Below are 21,111 nucleotides of genomic sequence, written 5' to 3' on the forward strand. Positions count from 1 at the left end.
TCAAGTACTAACAATGCCAGAGAAGTCGGTACGTTGAAGGGACGATTAAAACCGTCGATTTTGTTACCATCAAGTACCAAACTCTCATATACGATTCAGCGAAACTACATTAATATTTCAGGGCCTAACGGGTCCTTTCTAAACAGCCCATGGTCTTCTAAAGTTATTCCAACTTTGAGTTGCGAAGGTTCGCTTTGGGGGTGCAAAGATTACTTTGGGGAAGGCCCTTATCTTTAAGTTTGGTATTAGAGACTGCTTTTTGATAATACAGTTATGTTCATACGTGGTACAGTTGGATATGGAGCGTAGGTTTTATTAAGTTATGGTATATAGTCATAAAGTTTCTGAAATACTAGTTAATGATCCGGGAAGCATTTTTACAATTGATTACTATCAATTTAACTTTCCGTGAGTAGCTTTATTTTGATCAGACGTTCTACTTTTATATTTACTAAAATTCTTGATTCTGGTAGCTAACAGGGTAACCAGGTAATGAAAATTTCTGGGTGTAGGAACACGATAACGTTCTACGCAATTTGTAGAACAATGTGGCTCTTATTTAGTATACCTATTAGTTATTATTTAGCAATCAAGCAAAAGTAAAAAAGTAAAAAAGCAATGTATGACGACTTCGTTATTGATACTAACAGTTGTTCCAAAATTGTTACTAACCAACAGCCACAAATTGCGTGGTGTATTATCGTGTTCCTATGCTCAGAAATTTTCATTTCCTGGTTAACCTGTTAGCTACCAGAATCAAGAATTTTCGTAAATATAAAAGTTGAGCGTCTCATAAAGATGAAGCTAATCACGGAAAATAACTTGATAGTAATAAATTGTAAAAATGCTACTCGAATCCTGGCCTATACGTACCTACCCCATTTATACAAAAAAGAGAGAAAAGTTCTGTGCCCTTTAAAAAACTTTAAAAATTAGATGATGACTAGAAATCTATCGCCTATTTATGGGATAGCCAAACATAGTTACCTCATATTTTTTTTTATTCTTTACTCGTTAGCTCTTGACTGAAATCTCACACGATAGTAAATGATGATGCAATGTAAGACGGAAGCGGGCTAACTTGTTAGAAGTTGGATGTAAATCCACACCCCTTTCGGTACACTACATCGTACTGGAACGCTAGATCGCTTGGCGGCACGTCTTTGCCGTTAGGGTGGTAACTAGCCACGACCGGAGCTACACTCCGTAAAATACCAATGGTTCTGTGATGAAACGCTACCGACAAAAACTTTTCACTCCAAACCTGACTCTACATTATAATATGGATCGGATATGGTTTACTGTAATAAAGTAATTGTAATAATTTTACTGTAATAAAATAAGGTACATACGATATCAGAAATTAATTTCATCATAATGAAAAGATTCTGCAAAACTTCAGTTTGTAAAATTATTACTAAGGGTTTTTTTTTATTAACGAAAATCTAATTTACAGTTTCACAAACAAATGAACTAAAAAAGTTTAAAAGATAACAACTCAAACATGGATGTTATTTTTGGAAGCTCGGAATGGTCAATGCGGCGAAAACTTAATCATGCTACAGACGTATGGCATAACACACACATCTACACATACACACACAATTATAAGTCAGGGATCCGTAGAACATTTTTTACAACTGATTACTATCAAGTTAATTTTTCGTGAGTAGCTTCATCTGATGAGACAAATCAATCAATCGATATTTTTTTTATTTACGAAAATTCTTGATTCTGGTAGCTAACTGAGTTACCAGGAAATGAAAATTTCTGAGCGTCTGAACGAGATAATGTAGGCATTGTGGCTGTTAAAATGTATAACTATTAAATTAATCAACTGTAAAAAAACTAGTCTAGTTAGTAACAACTTTAGATAAGTGGTTGATCGCCTAATTGAGATGAAGCTACTCATGAAAAACTAACTTGATAGTAATCAGTTGTAACAAATGTTCTACGGATCCCGGAGTATAGATGTTATTTTTGGATGCTCAGAATGGTCAATGCGGCGAAAACTTAATCATGCTAGAGACGTATAACACACACATCTACACATACACACACAAACATAAGTTATGCGCAGACCAACAAACTCTCAGCACTGAAAGTTAGGAATGGACTAGACATGTTCTTCCTTTTATTACAACTACGATGTCGAAACTCGAGCAATTCTGTCTATTTCAATGGCTAAAGTAAAGTTAGTTTTATATGGGAAAATCATGTCTATTATCTATCTATATCTACTATAAAAAGAGAACGTTTTCTATTCTCTTTTTATAGTAGACATAGATAATGTCTATTGTCTGTTTAATACATAAATGACAATCAATTTTATGTATTCTTCGGGCTTTAAAAAAGCAAAAAAATCTCTATATATAAAAATGAATTGCTGTTCGTTAATCTCGCTAAAACTCGAGAACGGCTGAACGGATTTATCATATCTTGGTCTTGAAATGTTCGTGGAGGTATAGGGAAGGTTTAAAAGGTGAGAAAAATTAGAATAATTGCCGGGAAAACCATAAAAACAACCCTTTTCTATTTCCCATACAAACGTTTAAGAGTCAAGGGGTAGGGTATGGTAGGGGTAGAGTAGTGTACAGTAGGGATAGGGAAGAAGTGCACATAAGTCAAAGCGAAGCTTGACCGGGTCCACTAGTAGTCTATAAATTTTTGTATGGGCTAATCTTTTTAGGGTTTCGAACGTACGTAGTACAAAAACAGAACTCGTAAAATATTTTACTTTGAAAGAGTACTTTCGGTATTTATCATCATTATGTCAGCCGATGGACTACCACATAGGACGTTCAGCACATAGGCCTTTTGGTCTTCCAAACATCATGATTCTAAGCCGCCTGCATCCAGCGAAACGAAATATTATCATCGAATTTCCAATGTTATATTTATTTATTTATTAAGTTTGCTAGCGACTTTTATATATTTTTACACATACAAAAAAATCAACTTATGAACTAACATGCTTAGCGTATGCAAAATCGTATTAAAGCAAACATTGCTTGCAAAACCACTTTCATCTAATAATTTTACAAAACAAAATACTTATATTTTACAACTTAAATATAAATCTAAAGTATCCTAATTAAAAGCAAAAAAAAATATATGTATTTCTGTATCTAAAACTATATAATCAAAAATTAATAGAAAAAACTAAACAATAAATAGTAAGAAAATGCAAGGAAGCTAATAAAACAAGCCAGTCATACTTGGATAACCAGGTTACTAATGATTAACCTGCGAAAACTAATGATTAACCTGCGAAAAATTATATTGAAAAATCCTAATTTTTACTATAATTTATAGTAAAAATTAGGATTTTGTTTTTTTACTCCAAATTTTTATATTATAGGAATAGGATAGGAAATTTTACTCCAAAATCACGTTACATTCATAGGAATAAGTTCAGAAACACCCGTCCTACAGTTCTCAGAGCATTCCACGCAAAAACAATAGCCACAAACATTCCTCGCTCCACATATGAAATTGGACGAGTTATAACTAAGAGTTACGTCCTATGGACGTACGCCATTACGCACACACACATATGCCCATAGTCATAACACATACAGACAAAACTCCAACACTGAAAGTTAGGGGTGGACTCGTGTCCTTCCTTTTGATTGCAATTAATTCGGAACTGGGGAGACGGGGGCTAGGGTTGATAGGGTTGGCCAATGCGCAGGGCCGAACTTCGAATTGGTAAGTTTGGCCAAGTTTATTGTTCGTAAGTTTCTGATATAATGAATTGGTTGTTTATTTTAAGGTGGTAAAATTGATCGCTGTTTCTACCAGTGTTTGAGAGTACCTACATTTGTATAAGTAGAGAATGATAATGGATGGCTTTTAGCTTGATTTAGGTTAGGTATATTTAAATACGTCAATTTATGCCTTCTTTGATACTAGAGCAGATCATTATCAGTCTATTTTAACGGCTTAAAAAAGCTTAAACCCACAACTCTGCTCCAATGTGGCTTAGCGGGCAGGATGATAATGTTAAACTCCTTTATCATCACTATCATATGTTAATGATAATGACCCAGATTGATGTTTTGCTGATAACGTAGGGGTACATCAACAGCATTAACGAATTTTTACTGTTTTTTTTTTTTAGGAGAAGGAAAGTCTCAGTATTTCATATATGTATATTTATCATTCAACATCATTATAGACCACAAGAAAAAATCTCAGATTTTTTTACATCTATACTAATATTAAAAATCTGAATCTGAATTCGGGAAAAACTCGGCAAAATTTCACTGGACGGAATTCACCTCTATCTCACTCTGTTTAATACGATACTAAAGAAAGAGAAAGGTAGAGGTGGATTCGAAACTGGCTCTTGCGAATGATACAAAACATCGTTTCAGTAGCTCTCCTACGTACGGCGGTACTTGTTTGGTTTTTTTTATCTGTTACTGGATTTTTTCAAATCTGACCTAAGTTTACACAGTGTAGTTACGTACCCCTAATTTTCGTTTAAAATCAGTCTCCAACTTCGCCCCTGTCTGGCTAGCCAAGCGGTCGCTCTTTGAAAAATATCCGGACATTTTTATCCCGTACTTATGACCTGTTAGAGGATCTTTTCTTTTTACTATTAGTGGCTCGGAGTTGTGGAGGTAAAAAACGCTTTATTCCCCCTCTCTTACTATTTTTTCCTTCGCCACGATGGCCGCTTAAAACCTTCGGGCATTTACCAAACTCGAACTGAAAATTTCTTTATTCATTTTTTTACACACTCTCTTCTGGACAGACTTTTTTCTTATGGACTGTTGTTAATTAATCTTTTGTTGTGATCACTATGATGGTGGCAATTTTGTTAAGTAAAAAAATAACTTTAAAAATAAATGTTTGGATCTCGCCGCGACGCAAGAACCAGCGCATGACTAAGGGCCCCGTATGGGTTCGAAACTGGTCGGGCATACTCCGACCTAATATCACGTGAGTTTTAGCCGTGTTTCATAAACAATTAATATGAATAACACTCACGATAGTTTCAATTCTAAAATAAAAAAATAACCGTTAAACTGTATATTTTAGGATTTAATTCACTATTTTGGTTGCATTGTCTGAATAATTTGGGAGAACTATATTCAGAAATTGTCTTATATTTTTCTCACCACCCACTAAATAATTTCTTAGATAATAATCAATTAATAACAGTTTTATGTTATTTTTTTTATTTCATACATTAACTTATTAACTACAACATTTGTTTGCTTGTTTCCTTTTAATTGTTATTGGAGTATTTTTTAAATTTATTTATCAGATTTTTATTATAAATAAAAAATGTCATCCATATGGAAAATTGGAAGTGCAACTCCGGATTCAAACCTACGCCCTTCGAATCGAAGGCAGAAGGCATTTCATACCTATTTCAAAAGTTTAAAAATGTTTCATAATAACAGTTGTAAGTAAAATTTCTTATAAACCTATGTTAATTTTAGTTCACTTCAGAACTATACCTAATCCACAGAGCAATAAATTTTTATTTTCACCCTTTTCCGTGTTAAATGGCATCTCATCCAATACAAAAAGTACCAGTCCAGGGGTAATTTAGGGTGCGGTCATCTCGGGTCTCGGGTGATAGGTCACGCAGGTGAAATGTCAGATGGGATGCTGTGTGATGTTAATCTAATCTGTCGTTGCCCCTTTTAAGAGGTGTCCACCTTTTGACCCTTTGTCAAATTGAATTATTATAAAAGAATTTATGGAGATATCACAGTATTTTACTATAATATATTTTTTATTAATCTCAAGTACGATTTTTAGGGTTCAGTAGTCAACAAGGAACCAAATATGTGTAGTTTCGCCGCCCATCTGCCTGTCACAGCTAAACAGGAATTCAAATTGAAAGTGTGATAGTGTACCTATCAACCAAAAATTATTAATCTAAGTCTGCAATGGGGCGTATTTACAACTGCGGAACCCTACACTCGTATGGCCCGGCAAGCAATTAGGATGATGACAGTTTTTTAAATTGTATATTAATTAGTAGTTTGTTAATAGTAAAGCAATTTTGTAAAAGTAACAGGATATCTGAGATCATTACTTTCGGAGCTATAGGGATTTAAAGGGTCAGATTTGCGGCAATGCCACGGATCTCTGAAAAATGCGCCATACAAAATGGTAAGAATTAATGACGTCGTAGGTACATAATGATCATTAGATTTGTATGGGAGTTCAAACAAAATAACTTTTCACTTTGTGCGTTTATGTTAATAGTTTATTTATTAAAAAATGTCGCATTGAATGTAAGGAAGCTAAAACTGTATGAATTTTCATCTAATTACGATAAAAGATTTTTAATAGATTTGAAATTTTATAATTTTATTTAGTTGTCCAGACAATCTTTGCGTTTTATGTATAAATTAGTTAACATTGACATAGGTTACATAAACCACATTCGATGTTTACAACTGACACACAAAAAATATTTCAGCGGCGTTGTCAGTGCGGCGACTGAACTCAGGTTTGCTAATTAGCATAGTTTTATCGTGCCACTTGCGGTCCGGTTACGAGTTTAACCTATCAACCTTATTTTTAACACGCTTAGCTTACCATTACAAATCCAATATGGCGGCCTCTCACAGATGGCGGACTAGCTGTTTGAAATCCACTCCCATGTCATGGATATCAAATGAAAAGGTTTGCTGTCAGAAATCACTTTTACTAAAAATAAATTTACTACCAGTTTCACCAACAACCTCTGTAATGAAAAACTATCAAGAGTCCTTAGCGTTCGTGATCTCGGTATTCAGTTTGACTCAAAGTTACAACTAGAGAAACACATTAACAAAATTGTTAGTAATGCCTACCGTCTATATGGATTTGTGATGCGTTCAACGACGGACTTTTCAAAACCATCTACATACTTGCATTTATACAAATCCCTGATAAGGCCTCAACTGGAATATGCATCTTGTATATGGAACCCTCTCTATGATAAGTACAAACATCAGCTTGAAATGGTCCAGAAAAAATTCCTTCGCTCAATGCACTACAGATGCTATCGTTCTAGACTTTCCTACTCTGAGCTTCTAATGAAACACAATCTGCTGACACTTGAATCCAGGCGTAAGCTCTTAGAAGCAACGATATTGCATGGTCTGTATCACAATAAATATGATTGCTCTGATTTAGTCAGCAAATTATCCCTTAATGTCCTCAGGTACGCAGGTCGACGCAAGGTGCGTGCTTTCAATTTGTTCACTGTTAAATTTTGTAGAAACAATGCTGGAAAACGCTCGCCTATGCGCCGACTTGTGGACACGTACAATAACTGCTTCGATGAAGTCGATATATTTAGTATGTCCGAAAGCATGTACAAAAAAGCTATAACAGATATTTTAAAACAAGAACAATCAATTAACTTAAATAGTGTGTAGTCAGTTTTGTGTAAATTATAATTTAGGTTTAACTGTATTTAACTGTTATGCGGTGAGTTGCAATTTGACTGTTAATATTATTGTTATTTGGTATATTTTGATAATATAAATTATTTGTTTACTTTTAATTACAAAAAAAAATATTCATATTAACATCATATAAAAAAAACAATCAATTAATTGAATTATTCAGTAAAATGTAATTCAGTAAAAAATTATTCAGTTTTGTGTAAAATATTTAAATTAGGTTTAACTGTTATGTAGTGTGTTGTAACTGTTATAGATCTCTCATTTATTTATTAGTTTTTTTTTTCATTTTAAATTTTATTAAATAACATATATTATTGTTAATTGGTATATTTTAATAAGTAGTATAAATTCTTTGTTTTTATTTATGTTATTGTAATTAATTATTTTTATTGTCTTTTGTGTACTTTTTCCTTTTGATTCGACTGCTTTATGTTAACCACTTTCCTTGTTTGTCTTGTAAATGTCATTTGTAGGTATGTTTTGTGACGCCTTTATTTTTAATTTGTGTAATTCGTGGATAGTGTTGTTGTTTACATATTTATTAACCCCTTTGCATGGTAATTTAAGCCTTACTAACCTCTAATATGTAAATGTTTTCTGTCCCAAATAAATAAAAATAAAATAAAAATAAAATACAAAACAAATAGTCACGTGACTTAAATACAATATGGCGGACGTCCAAGATAGCGGATAGGCTATTTGAAATGCACCCCCATGACATGGGTATCAAATGAAAGGGTTTTCTGTCAGGAATACGAAAAACTCCATTTGTAATTAATAGTGCGTGTTAAAAGCATGTTTTTTAGTTTTTCAAGCAATTTTTCTTCTAACATCATTGTATATCAAAAAGATAACAGACAGACAGTGTGACATGCCTCTCAACCTCTATCATACACTATAGACGAATTCGAGACCGCCTTCAAATAGCAGGTAGATTAACTATAAAAAAAAACAAACCGAAAATCACAAAGCCCCTATAAATTAATCAGGCAAATATCGAGCACAGTTTAGTTGGGAAGTGTAGCCGCGGGCTCGCTCTAAAACAAACTTGGATACATTCGTTACTGTTATTGCTTCTAGTTTGGAACCGTTCCGGCTTTTATCTCGGACGTGATTTTGGGAACGTACTACGCGTTTCGATGTAAAACTTATGTACATGGTTGGTTCGGGAATTCCAATCTACGAGTATATGACGACCTCGCTCTAGCGCATTTAAGAAAGCGCTCTTTTTTTTTAAATTCTATAACTGGGATCTCATCTGATGTAACGATGCATTCTAAGTTGAAAGAGACCAGTAAACTAAAGCCTCAATAGCTCAACGATAAAGATACCGAGGGGTCGTGGTTCGATCCCCGCTCGCTGGACTATTGTCGTACCCACTTCTAACACAGTCTTCTCCGATTAGTTGGAGGGAAACGGGAATAATAGTTACATATAAAAGATAAGACAAATTATGTATACAAAAATATCTAACTCGTATGTGATGGTATTTCAATGGATTTCTATTATTTATAAATTTCAAGATGATAGAACTTTTAAAGGTGTTTTGGAAACCTACTTGAAATAAAGTAATTTGATTACCTGCTCGTAAGTTGAGCTGGAATCGACCCCAATGCTATTAAAAACTAGTATAATTTTTGACCCCAGGGCCCTCTTAGTTTAAGACAAAGTATTCCCAGTAGTTACGAAAAACACCTGATACTCATTGCGGCTCCAAAAATAGATATCGTTGAGGGTTTCAAAACATCTAAATTTAAGCATCTTCCACATTGTGTCTATGGTCATTGTGTGTTCAGACAATTTTCAGTGCTTTTTATTTCATAGACACTGAATTTTGACGGCCTCCGTGGCGCAGTGGTATGCGCGGTGGATTTACAAGACGGAGGTCCTGGGTTCGATCCCCGGCTGGGCAGATTAAGATTTTCTTAATTAGTCCAGGTCCGGCTGGTGGGAGGCTTTGGCCGTGGCTAGTTACCACCCTACCGACAAAGACGTATCGCCAAGCGATTTAGCGTTCCGGTACGATGCTGTGTAGAAACCAAAAGGGGTGTGGATTTTCATCCTCCTCCTAACAAGTTAGTCCGCTTCCATCTTAGACTGCATCATCACTTACCATCAGGTGAGATTGTAGTCAAGGGCTAACTTGTAAAGAATAAAAAAAAAACACTAAGCAAATATACCTACGGTTGAGATGACAGTTAAAACAATTACACCACAATTATTTTTATTAATGAGCTTAGATAAATCCTCCACAACATAGTTCTAAAATTAAACCATACATAATAATCAATCACGCATTTGAGACGTTCGAATTTGTCACTGAGAACCCCGCAGCTCTGTCCAGTGCATGCCCCAGACGGTCTACATAACCCGCACTACCCATATCCAGTACCCACATAACGCTCCCTAACCACAATGGTGAGGACATAGCATGAATATGCGCTCTAACCCTTCAGGTCCACGCGACAATTATTCAAAGAGAATAGTTTAACAGAAAGGATTGTGAGCGCTGTCCTTTTACAAAACAGAACGTCCTTACTGGCATTACCCATCAAACAAAAATCAACTTTATAATGTTTATTTTAGAGTTCAAATTACAATGAATGTTGTTTGTGAGTTACATAAATATATTGGGTAAAGTTTGTTATATTTGGGTATATTTAGTGATATTTATACATTGGTACGGACACCGTGCGGATGAGGACGGTACATAGGTGATTTACAACTGCGGTTTGCAATGGGTACTGGATTTTGCGGAATTAGTAAGGTCGGTCTGCCATTTTGTTTGCGGATGCGTCTCCTACATTATTTATGATGAATGTGTTTTAATTTTGCGTGAGGATTCCCTCATTTGGCACAGATTCAATTAAGTTTCAATCCTCTAAATATAACGGTTAAAGGGTTGATTGAAATCCGAAAGATTTGGGTTGGGTTGTAGGTACGTTCGATAAGTGTTGTTGGGTGATTTACACATTAATTTATAACTAACTAGATGCTTGCGACGTCACCCACGTGAAATTCAGTTTTTCACGAATTTCTCGGGAACGGGATGCTTAGAGGCACAATTATCCGCCCACTTTATTATGACGCGAGAATATTAAAGTGGGCGGATAATTGTGCCTCTGAATATATTTTTCCGGCATAAATAGTATCCTATATGGTGCTCAATAAGCTCGTCTATCTTCCAGCAATTCTCAAAAAAATCTTTTCAACCGTTAGTCCGAACATATGGACGGACAGTTAAAAACTAGAAAAAAGCTAGTTTGTGTTTTAGTATCGTGTAAATAGCTATAGGTAAGCACTTGACAAACAGTTATTTTAAAATCACTGAAAGTCACTTACCTAATTTTTATTTATACAGGGTGCTCGGGAGTAATTCCCATAACTTCAAGGTGTTGACGAGTCCACTTATAGGAGCCGAACTGCATAACTAATATTTTTTTTAACTAAAAAATAAAATCTTTTTATGTTTTCATACAAAGTAATTAATTCCGACTATCCATGTAATACACGCCTTTATCTATCCTTCCATTTTAAAATACGTAAAACTTGGCTACGTACCTACTAATTATAAGGATGAGTTTAAGGGACACATTTTAACATCAATTTACAAAAGAAATATTATTTTCCCCGAAAATATTAATTTTAGAACACATGTTCTTTGAACATTTATAAATAATTTTCGGTAAAAAATATAACCCAGGCAGCATTTCCCATAATATAATATATATTATGAGAAATACTGCCCAGCATCCTGTGTAGTATAGTAGGCATTGATTTACATTTAGAATGTTTGTTTTTAATTGTAATATACCTATTAACCTATTATAATTTTTATTCGTCTGTGCATGGAGGAAGTCTTTGATCTTTCAAAGCTGGTACAACTTCCTCCATGCACATTTTATAATCGTGTCTCCTGCTCATATGTGCATCGCATGGTGCAAATCTGTAACTATATAATATACAAGATCAAGGAATATCTACAATCAAAAGGTACTACCACCTACGTCCTGCATACCCTTGAAAAGAAAAAAAAATGAATGCCTATGTCTAAAATAAAATTCTCTACTCGTGCATACTTCTGAAATCTAGAGTCAGTAATTTGTTCACATACCTCACGAGAGGGGGCAACTCCACACTAGGGGCAACTTGGTGGTAGGGGGACACCCCGTCTGGGAGAATTTTGGCGGTTCACATTCCGCATGGTCATTCCCGGAGTCATAATTTTCTGGAGCGACAGTCGAGAAGTGCTCCTGTAATTGTTTTTGTAGCAAATTCCTTGGACATATTGTACGCATGCTTTTATTGTTATGCCGCCCTGGTACTTTAAGGAAATTTCACAGCGTCGTGGGGTTGAGCTTAGGTTTTATTTATTATGTGTTTTCATTTAAAATAGCTCGAATGTTTGTTCATTAGACAAATCAACTGGTTCCGTGTTTTTTTTTTTTAATTATCATCATAATTCTATTTAAATCATCCTATTTAAATAGTCCACAACAGGGCTAAACCTCCTTTCTTATAGGAAAGGGAATTAGGACCGAACTTAGACCCACCACATTGTTATATAGCTTGGCAAGTTCAATGGTGACAGTCCCGTGATATGCGAGCGACGGGGGGGAAGGACAGCGCGGGTGCGAAGTCGAGCGCGCGGGCCAGAGGGAAAAATTGCGCGGGTATAAAGTCGGGCGCCAACAAATTTGCCAAGCTATAAGGCTATAGGGCTTAGGGTGACAATGTGACTAACTGTTTATTTATTACTATTAGATGGTAATGATAATGACCGGGACTGGCATCTTTACGTGGTCTCCGAGGCATGGTTCGGGTAACAATATTTCAGGTTAACACCTTGGGTTACATTATTGGAGTTTTAGGAAGGATCCCTATTTTTTGGAAAATATATTATAGCCTATAGCACTCATGGATAGTGTAGCTTCCCAACAGTAAAAGAATCTTTCAAATCGGTTCAGTCATTTCGGAGCCCATTAGTAACAATCTTTTTCTATTTATAATATTAGTATGGATTTCTTATATACAACAACTCTCAGACCAATTATAGAAGGACCTGTATCGCACTCATAGTCACGAACAAAATTGCCTGTCATTTTCTGAGGAAAAGGAGCTTAGATTTGGTATATATCTTATACTAAACTAGAAGTTTTTGCCCGTTTTTTACACAATTCAATTACACAGAAAGGTATTCTTACGGAGCTCTTTAACCGACTAACACGATTACAACTATTTAACATCGATACTATAGAGACAGTTTTTATAATCGCATTAGATCGTTGATCATATACTTTGACAGAAAAGTAACGTCAAGCGAGTCAGGTCCTATACAATAATTGGTCTGAGACAACAACTAGATTACAGTTTGTCATGATTCTTGGAGTGATAACTTATAACGGCAGCAGCGTCTTCTACTGTCGAGCGTCCCGAGAAGCACACGTTTTTTTATACTAACACAGATTTAATTTTTTATATATTTTTTGCTACATCCCTTAGCGCGCTTCAGACTTAACGGCTTACTTGACCGTGTGTGGCTGGCGTTAATGATTCGGAGGATACAAAACATGTATATCCTCCACTAATATCCACGCAGCGGCACATATTAATCATGTACAGGCCGGATTCCGAGCTCGTTAATCATTGGTCGGGGCCGCCGCAATCACAACTCCTTGCGTACGCTTTTTGTTAATTAATCCGTAGTGGGAAGACGTTTTATATAACCGAATATTATTATGTAGGAAATAATAGTCTGAGACGTATATGACATCGCTCGATCTCGTGTTGGCTCGTGCCGACGCTAGGTGGCGACTTGTTTAGAGTAGGGATTTAGAGAGGGGTAGCTATCGGTTGGCGGGAACGACTTGCGATATAAGGCGTACTACGTACGGTCGGCTTTAGTATGCTCATGGCGATCGAGTCGTCCACATTTCTTGATGTGTAATTCTTGTGACTTGAGTGGAAAAGCGGAGTGTTAGTGAACTGTCAAAGGCGCCTTTAACCCTACACGCAACGTTTACAAGTGCGTGACTCCACTCAAGGTCATTCTCTGCCATTCTAGGGTTTTTTTTGGTTATGGCTAATGTTGTGAATATTGGATAGAAGCAGGCGTTACTTTGCGGATGTTCTTCATGAACAAATAATTATTTATTTATTTTGCTATCATCCGCGAAAAGCCGACGAACCCATGCGACATCGTCAACCAAGTCCGATAAAATACTCTCTACGTACGTTTCTTTATTAGTTTTTTTTTTCAATTGTTTTTAAAACTTTCGAACCTGTTTTTTTTTCATCCTGACAATCTTCGTTAAAAGTATGAATTAATAAGTATTGACTTAATCAATTTTTTCAAAGGCAAAAAATAAAATTATAGGTACCTAACTACATACTTCATTGAGGGTGTAGGTACATAATGACCAAGCGCGAACCTTTTTGTTTGTATGATGGATGGTGCGGCGGAGCGTGATTGAGGACCCCCCCTTGTATTATATTAAGACATGGATGTTCAAATTACGCCTACTTTATGCCTATATTTCATTCAACTTTACCTACTGTATAGATTGGCTATTACAAAAGAAAATTGACTTTGTTAACTTCCGAGTAGTCACTGACCGTGGTTTCGATTTTCTACAACTTTAAGAATTTTAAAAGAATTAAAAAAATATTTTCAATAATCATTCCCGGCGCCGTCGATTATCATTCTACAATCGCAAATTCTTCGAAAAGGTATGCGAATGTCATTCGTTATCGACACGTCACGTGATCAAGCAATCCATACATATTTTTAGTGTTTAAAGCGTTAGCGTTTGTAGAAATAATCGTTATCATGGCTACAGACTTAGAGTGATACCTAATTATTTATTAAAACATTACACTTATTTACTATTTTTCTTGGAAACACAGAACAGAATTCGCTGTAGTAATACTGAAGCGATTGAGCTTTGAATCCTGCTACCTCAACCTTACCCATTTACTTAGAATTCTATAAGTACCTACTTACCCATAGAAGGATCAGTGACTGAAAAAACTTTCAGCTTCAAATTAATGAAGGCGTCTACCACCCTTAAATAGCATTTTTATTTCTTCAAAACACTCATTATATAAAGAAACCCTTATTAAAATGATGCCAATGCTATAATTGCATAGGCAATACAGCAAATAAATATTTATACAAGATTGGCTTGAGTTGTGAAGTATGAAAACCTACTTCAAAGTATACTGAGTATTTACAAAGGCAAGAAAACAAATAAGTTTTTAACTATATTCTGACAACTTTACACCTAGCAAGAAATAATAAAGTTTTCGAAAAGTAAATTCGATTTCGAGTTTTACACCAAAACCGAATATATTCCCAGGATAAAACTCAGCAATTCTGATTAGCGTTAATGATTAACAGGTAAAATTGAGAAGTTAATTGCCTCGTTGGACTACTGAAAGTAACCACTAGACGCAAGAGGTTTTGAGTTTGAATCCTGGATGGGACTATGAAGTATATGAATAATTCTAATAATAAAATTTAATTTATTTTAAGAAATATTCATTAGGTATTCACGTGTCTCAAACGTTGATGGTAAAACATCGTGAGGAAACCTGCAAACCTGAGAATTTTCTTAATTCTCTACGTGTGTGAAGTCTGATTATCTGCATTGGGCCAGCGTGATCGACTATTAGCCTAACCCCTCTCATTTTGAGAGGAGACTCGTGCTCAGTAAGACAAATATGGGTTGTTAATATAAAAATGCTCACTAAGACTAACACTATGACTAATAATAATGAGTGGTAGTTAAAAAAATTTCATTGGATCAGCGTATGCTCCATAACCTCTATACTATATAAAGGGAAACTGGCTGTTTAAAAAGTTTAATTAAGAGTTAAAGGCCAATGTTGTAGTAGCAAAGTTGTATCTAATCAAACAAAATATATTGCTTTATTTAAAAGCTCGTAAAAATACCAAGAGTATTAACGATATTTGTAAACTCGTACTAAGAATGGGACCTATAAATCTATACCAATCAGAAACTCAACCTCAGTAATATCCCGTCTATTGAATGGATCTCTTTGAGCCAAAGTAGTTGCCGTCTCATTATTCCTGTCCCTTCATGTGCAAGATTTACTTTTAAAAGTCTTTTGTACAATGTTCTATGCCGGTCAAGATGTGGTTGTGTGTTGTTTGATAAAGCTCTGCTTGGTTCTCTCTTATTTCTCTATAAGTTGACAAAGTCGAAGTCAACTTCAACTTATTCATGATATTTTTTTTATTATGTACTAGCTGATGCCACGCGGTTTCACTCGAGTGGTTCCCGTTCCCTAGGCGTACGGGGATAATATATAGCCTTTAGCCTTCATTGATAAATGGGCTATCTAACACTGAAAGAATTTTTCAAATCGGACCAGTAGTTCCTATGATTAGCGCGTTTAATTAAACAAATAAACAAGCTCTTCAGCTCAGAAGTATAGATTAAAAACTACTTAAACTTAAAATTATATATGTGTGAGTTCTAGGCGCGTGTAGTCCTAGTCTGAGCGAAAGCCTACTATAAACTGACCAAATAATTATTTTTCAACACCATTACATTAGTATCATTAGATACAAAAATCCATTAATATTTTTCAACATTTACCTATCCTATATACATGAGGTATAGATTTTTCTACTTTGCATATGATAAATATGTATTTTGAACTGATTTATTATTATTATTATTATGTGCCCGTGATTTATTAAGAGTTTCATCATCATCATAATCATCATGTCAGCCGATGGACGTCCACTGCAGGATATAGGCCTTTTGTAGGGACGATCATCACGATACTGAGCCACCAACGTCTAAAACGATTAAGAGTTTAAGTTATGTTAAATAATATAAACTACTGTCTGTCTGTATAAATAATTGGATCCCATATAAATGGTGTTCCGATAGCAACCCAGTGTGGGCGTTTGTGACTACCCTACGCACCCTTGAAACCTTAAGAATGGATGCATTTGTGTAGAAAACACTTCTTCTGAAAGAAACCATAAAAAGGGTTTCTATGGTTTCTTTCTTCTATCATATTTTTTTCAAAATCAAATTTGATGTTGATTATTCTTATTAGCCAAATATTATTATTTTTATTTCAGTTATATACATATAAAAAAAACAAGGGTGTAATCTAGTTACAAAGAATCTGACCCGTCCTTTACAAATAAATACATTACGTGAAACGCTAAAAATGTATGTTTATGTGGGTAGTCATATATTGTTCTTAAAAATATGGTAGACAATAGCCCCTTTGTCCGAGGGGTGAGCGCGGGCGGGTTGGAACAATGGGTGGGAATGAAACGGTACGGGTGGACATTAAAATGGCGGCGTATGCGTAACGACCTTATTAAAGTTTCAACGATTTTGCTCCTATGAATTTGTGAGTGTGAAACGTTATAAGAGTTGAATGCTTGATGCTGTTACATATAAGTAAAAAAAATGGAAAATATTTATAGCTTACGCACGTGTTGGAAAAACGGGACATCAGAAGCGGATTTAAAGGGACAAACACTATTATAGAATGAAAGTTTGTCAGGTCTTACTACTCCCATCAAGAACGTTACCAATAAACCCTTGAGTGGCGGAGAGTTTACCCTCGGGATTTTTGTACAACTATTTAAATGAGTTTTAGATAATGGAGATGATGACTAGGTTTCAATATATTGATTTTTATGATACATTCGGGTAAATAAGGTCAATGTTAACTAATTTATACATAAAAGCAACAATTGTCTGGATATTTGAAAAGTAAATGAGATAATAAAATTCCAAAATCTATTAAAAATCTTTTATCGTAATAAGATGAAAATTCATACAGTTTTAGCTTACTTACATTAAATGTGTCATTTTTCAATATATGAACTATAAACATAAACGCACAAATAACAAAGATATTAGTAATTTTTTTTTATCGCCCATACAAACCTAAGGATCAGCGAGCCAACGACGTCACTAAATCGTGCCATTTTGTATGGAGCGTTTTTCAGGGATCCGCGGCAGCGCCGCAAATCTGACCCTTTAAATCCCTGTAGCTCCGAAAGTAATGATCGCAGATACCCTGATACTTTTACAAAATTGCTTTGCTATTAGTATACTTTTAATTTATATACAATTTAAAAAACTGTCATCATCCCTATTATGTTTATGCGTTTATGCTTTTTATCTATTAATTATGGGACACCCTGTATAATGTCAGTAAACACAAAATTGCGCATGTGTGCGCTCAGTGGAGTAGGTAGCTAAATGCGAATCATTTGTTGCGGTGATTTTGTAGGCACGTAACATATTATAATATTTTTGAGTAATAACAATAGGTTTATTTTTTTCGATTTTTTCTTTTCTTAAATAAAGAACATTTATTATATTACTTAGATAAAGAACAAGAATAGATATGTTGAAATTTATAATGCATAATTTATAGCTATTTGAAGAGGTCATATTATTTTTTGAGCGAAACGAGCCCACCAACCCGTACTGGCACAGCGTGGTAGATCTAAGCTCCATATACTCTCCTACACGTAGGGAGGTCTGGCACTGTAGTGGACCGCTGCATTAAGCTGATAATGATGAATATATCTACCTATCTTTGACAAGCAACAAAGCCGTGATAGCCCAGTGGATATGACCTCTGCTTTCGATTCCGGAGGGTGTGGGTTCGAATTTGATCCGGGACTTGCACCGCCAACTTTTCAGTTGTGTGCATTTTAAGAAATTAATTATCACGTGTCTCTAACGGTGAAGGAAGACATCGTAAGGAAACCTGCATACCAGATAATTTTTTTTAATGCTCTGCGTGTGTTTAGTCTGCCAATCCGCATTGGGCCAGCGTGGTGGACTATTGGCCTAACCTCTCTCATTCTGAGAGGAGACTCGAGCTCAGCAGTGAACGACTATGGGTTGATAACGAACCTTTGACAAAAAATAGTTAACTATAGGTAGAACATGCATTCAACTTTTTTTTTAATTTCTAATCGCCCCCTCAAAGCCAGACATCCACCGAGTTTCCAGCAAAAACTCGTTTAGGCCGTGTTAAAATGGGCGTCGTAGAGCAGCGAGGCCATATCCGACGAGCGATTGGCTCGCTGATTGATCAACGTTGATTGATCCGATGAGACCGGCTCCGACTAATGTGTGCCACATCTGCGGTTTTAATACGCGCAAATCGATTTACGAGATTCCGAATAGCAAGGTTTATGTCGACGCTGCCGTTCCTAGTAGATACCTATCGTTCAATCGTATCGTTCTATTGAATGGAACATGTGAGTAAGTAAATGTTTTTAGAGTTAAGTTTACTTACTTACTCGTACCTTTTGTCTCTTACTCGATCTCTATCAATGTTTTACTTTATTTGTAAACGTTATTTAATAATTAATGATTTTATACTATAGGTATGGCACTAACGCTTCGATTCGATTTAAAAACGAAAGTTATCAATCAATCAATCAACGTAACGTATAAACTTATTGATGATCATTAGGAAATTCCCAAAGGAATAGAGGAAAATCGAAATTATATACAACATTAAATGGATAAAATCGTTGCCCGCCTACCCGTAATGGAGTAGTGTGATGGATGTTGGCTTCATATCAACTCCAACAAAAAGGTCTAGGCTTTACGGCCTTTGAAATAAGCTTATAACTATCCGATAATGATTATAGTGTTATATCGATGAATCGTTTATTAATTAAGTGATCAAAAGTGGGTAGGAACATCGAGTCAAATAGCAGCTGAGAGAAAATGATAGGCGAAAATATTCGTTTCCATGGATTCGCAGTGTAGGTGCCGGGGTCATGTGGCAGTGAGAAAAACTCTGAACAGAGCCTAGCACTTGTGACCAACCGGTGTGGGGTCTACCTAAGTAAATAAATAAGTCATCATCATCATCATTAAATATCCTCCTTATCTTAAGGAGAAATTCACATTTCTGGGAGTGCAATCAGAGCTAAGAACATGTCGTGCTCTTACTCTGTGTATGCCTTTCCATAGGAGTAAATTTTACAAATATTCATTTGCTGTACGTGCTATTAAGCTATGGAATGCACTCCCAGTCGACATTCGGAAATCCAAATCCCTTGACATGTTTGAAAAATCCGTTAAGACATATTATCTTAGTCACTAGTTACATATTTTATTTTATTAGAATATTTATCATACGACATAATGATATATTATATAAATTAGTTTATTTTATGATATTTATAATTATTATATAATTTGTGTATTATGGTTTATGTATTAGTGTGTAGTTTTTTGTATGTATGTATAATGTACATTATTATTACGTACACACCACCTACAGTTGTCCTAATAAGTTCCTAAGCCTAAGGTTGCCTGGAAGAGATCGCTACTAAGCGATAAGGCCGCCTTTTGTATTCTACTTTTTCTTATGTTTCTGTTTTACTTGTTTTCTTTTGTTTTTTGTGGTGTACAAATAAAGAGTATTAAATAAATAAAAAAATAAATGAAATCCACATTCCTTTAGGTTTCTACACGACATCGTTGCGGAACGCTAAATCGCTTGGCAGTACGTCTTTGTCGGTAGGGTGGTCCTTCACCGTTTGAGACACGTGATATTTAATTTCTGAAAATGCACGTAACTGAAAAGTGGAGACGCATGCTCCGGGCATTCGTAACTACAAGTGCGCTCTCCGAATCGAAGTCAGAGGTCTTAATATCCTCTGGGCTCTATAGCTTGGCAAGTTCGTTGCTGACACTCCCATGGTATACCTACAGGCGACGTGAGGGGAAGGACTGCGCGGGTGTGAAGTCGTGCGCGCGGTGAGTGAAGGACTGCCGCCCCCGCGGACCATGGAGAGTGTTACGAACGAATTTGCCAAGCTATAATGGGCAATGCATAAGTAAGTTAATAAATATGTAAGTAATTAAGTAAATCTAAATGTATCTAACAGCACACAAGACTCCAGTCCCCTCCAGTAATCTGGTTACGTTTTAACTGCCCCTTACATCCGTTCACCGGAAAACGCGATAGAGTAGGCGGGCTCTTGTTCACTGTAACACAATTATTCATCTACGTATTTCTATTTCGTTTTCGAATTATTTTGAATATTTATTTGTGTTTAGAGCCGTGATAGCCTCGTGCGAATCCGGTGCGGGTCCGGTCTGGTCCGGGTAGTCCGATCCGGCATTAAAAAAAAATAAAAAAATATATCACGTGCCTCAAACGGTGAAGGAAAACATCGTGAGGACTGCATACCTGAGAATTTACTTAATTCTCTGCATGTGTGAAGTTTGCCAATCCGCATTGGGCCAGCGTGGTGGACTATTGGCCTAACCCCTCTCATTCTGAGAGAAGACTCGAGTTCAGCAGTGAGCCGAATATGGTTTGATAATGATGGTGATGATTTGTGTTTGCTGTTTGTGTCTAAGTAAAAACCGTTTCAATTGAGAAATGACAGCTAAATCAAAGGCTTACTTGTCATACAATAAAAAATTAAAATTATTTGTACAAATACATCTCGTTTGTTAATGTAATCTTCAAAAATGTTATATATAGAAATTAAATTTACGAGTAGGTTTGTAAAATCTGCTTTACGTTTCCAGAAAAACTAATCATGTACACGGTCAAAGAAGTTTTATGGAAATAGTAAAAATATTATTTTGCAATTTGCATTTTTTTATGGAAATATTAAAAATATTATTTT

This window comes from Bicyclus anynana, chromosome 16 (assembly GCF_947172395.1).
Source record: "Bicyclus anynana chromosome 16, ilBicAnyn1.1, whole genome shotgun sequence".
In the NCBI taxonomy this organism is placed as follows: Eukaryota; Metazoa; Arthropoda; class Insecta; order Lepidoptera; family Nymphalidae; genus Bicyclus; species Bicyclus anynana.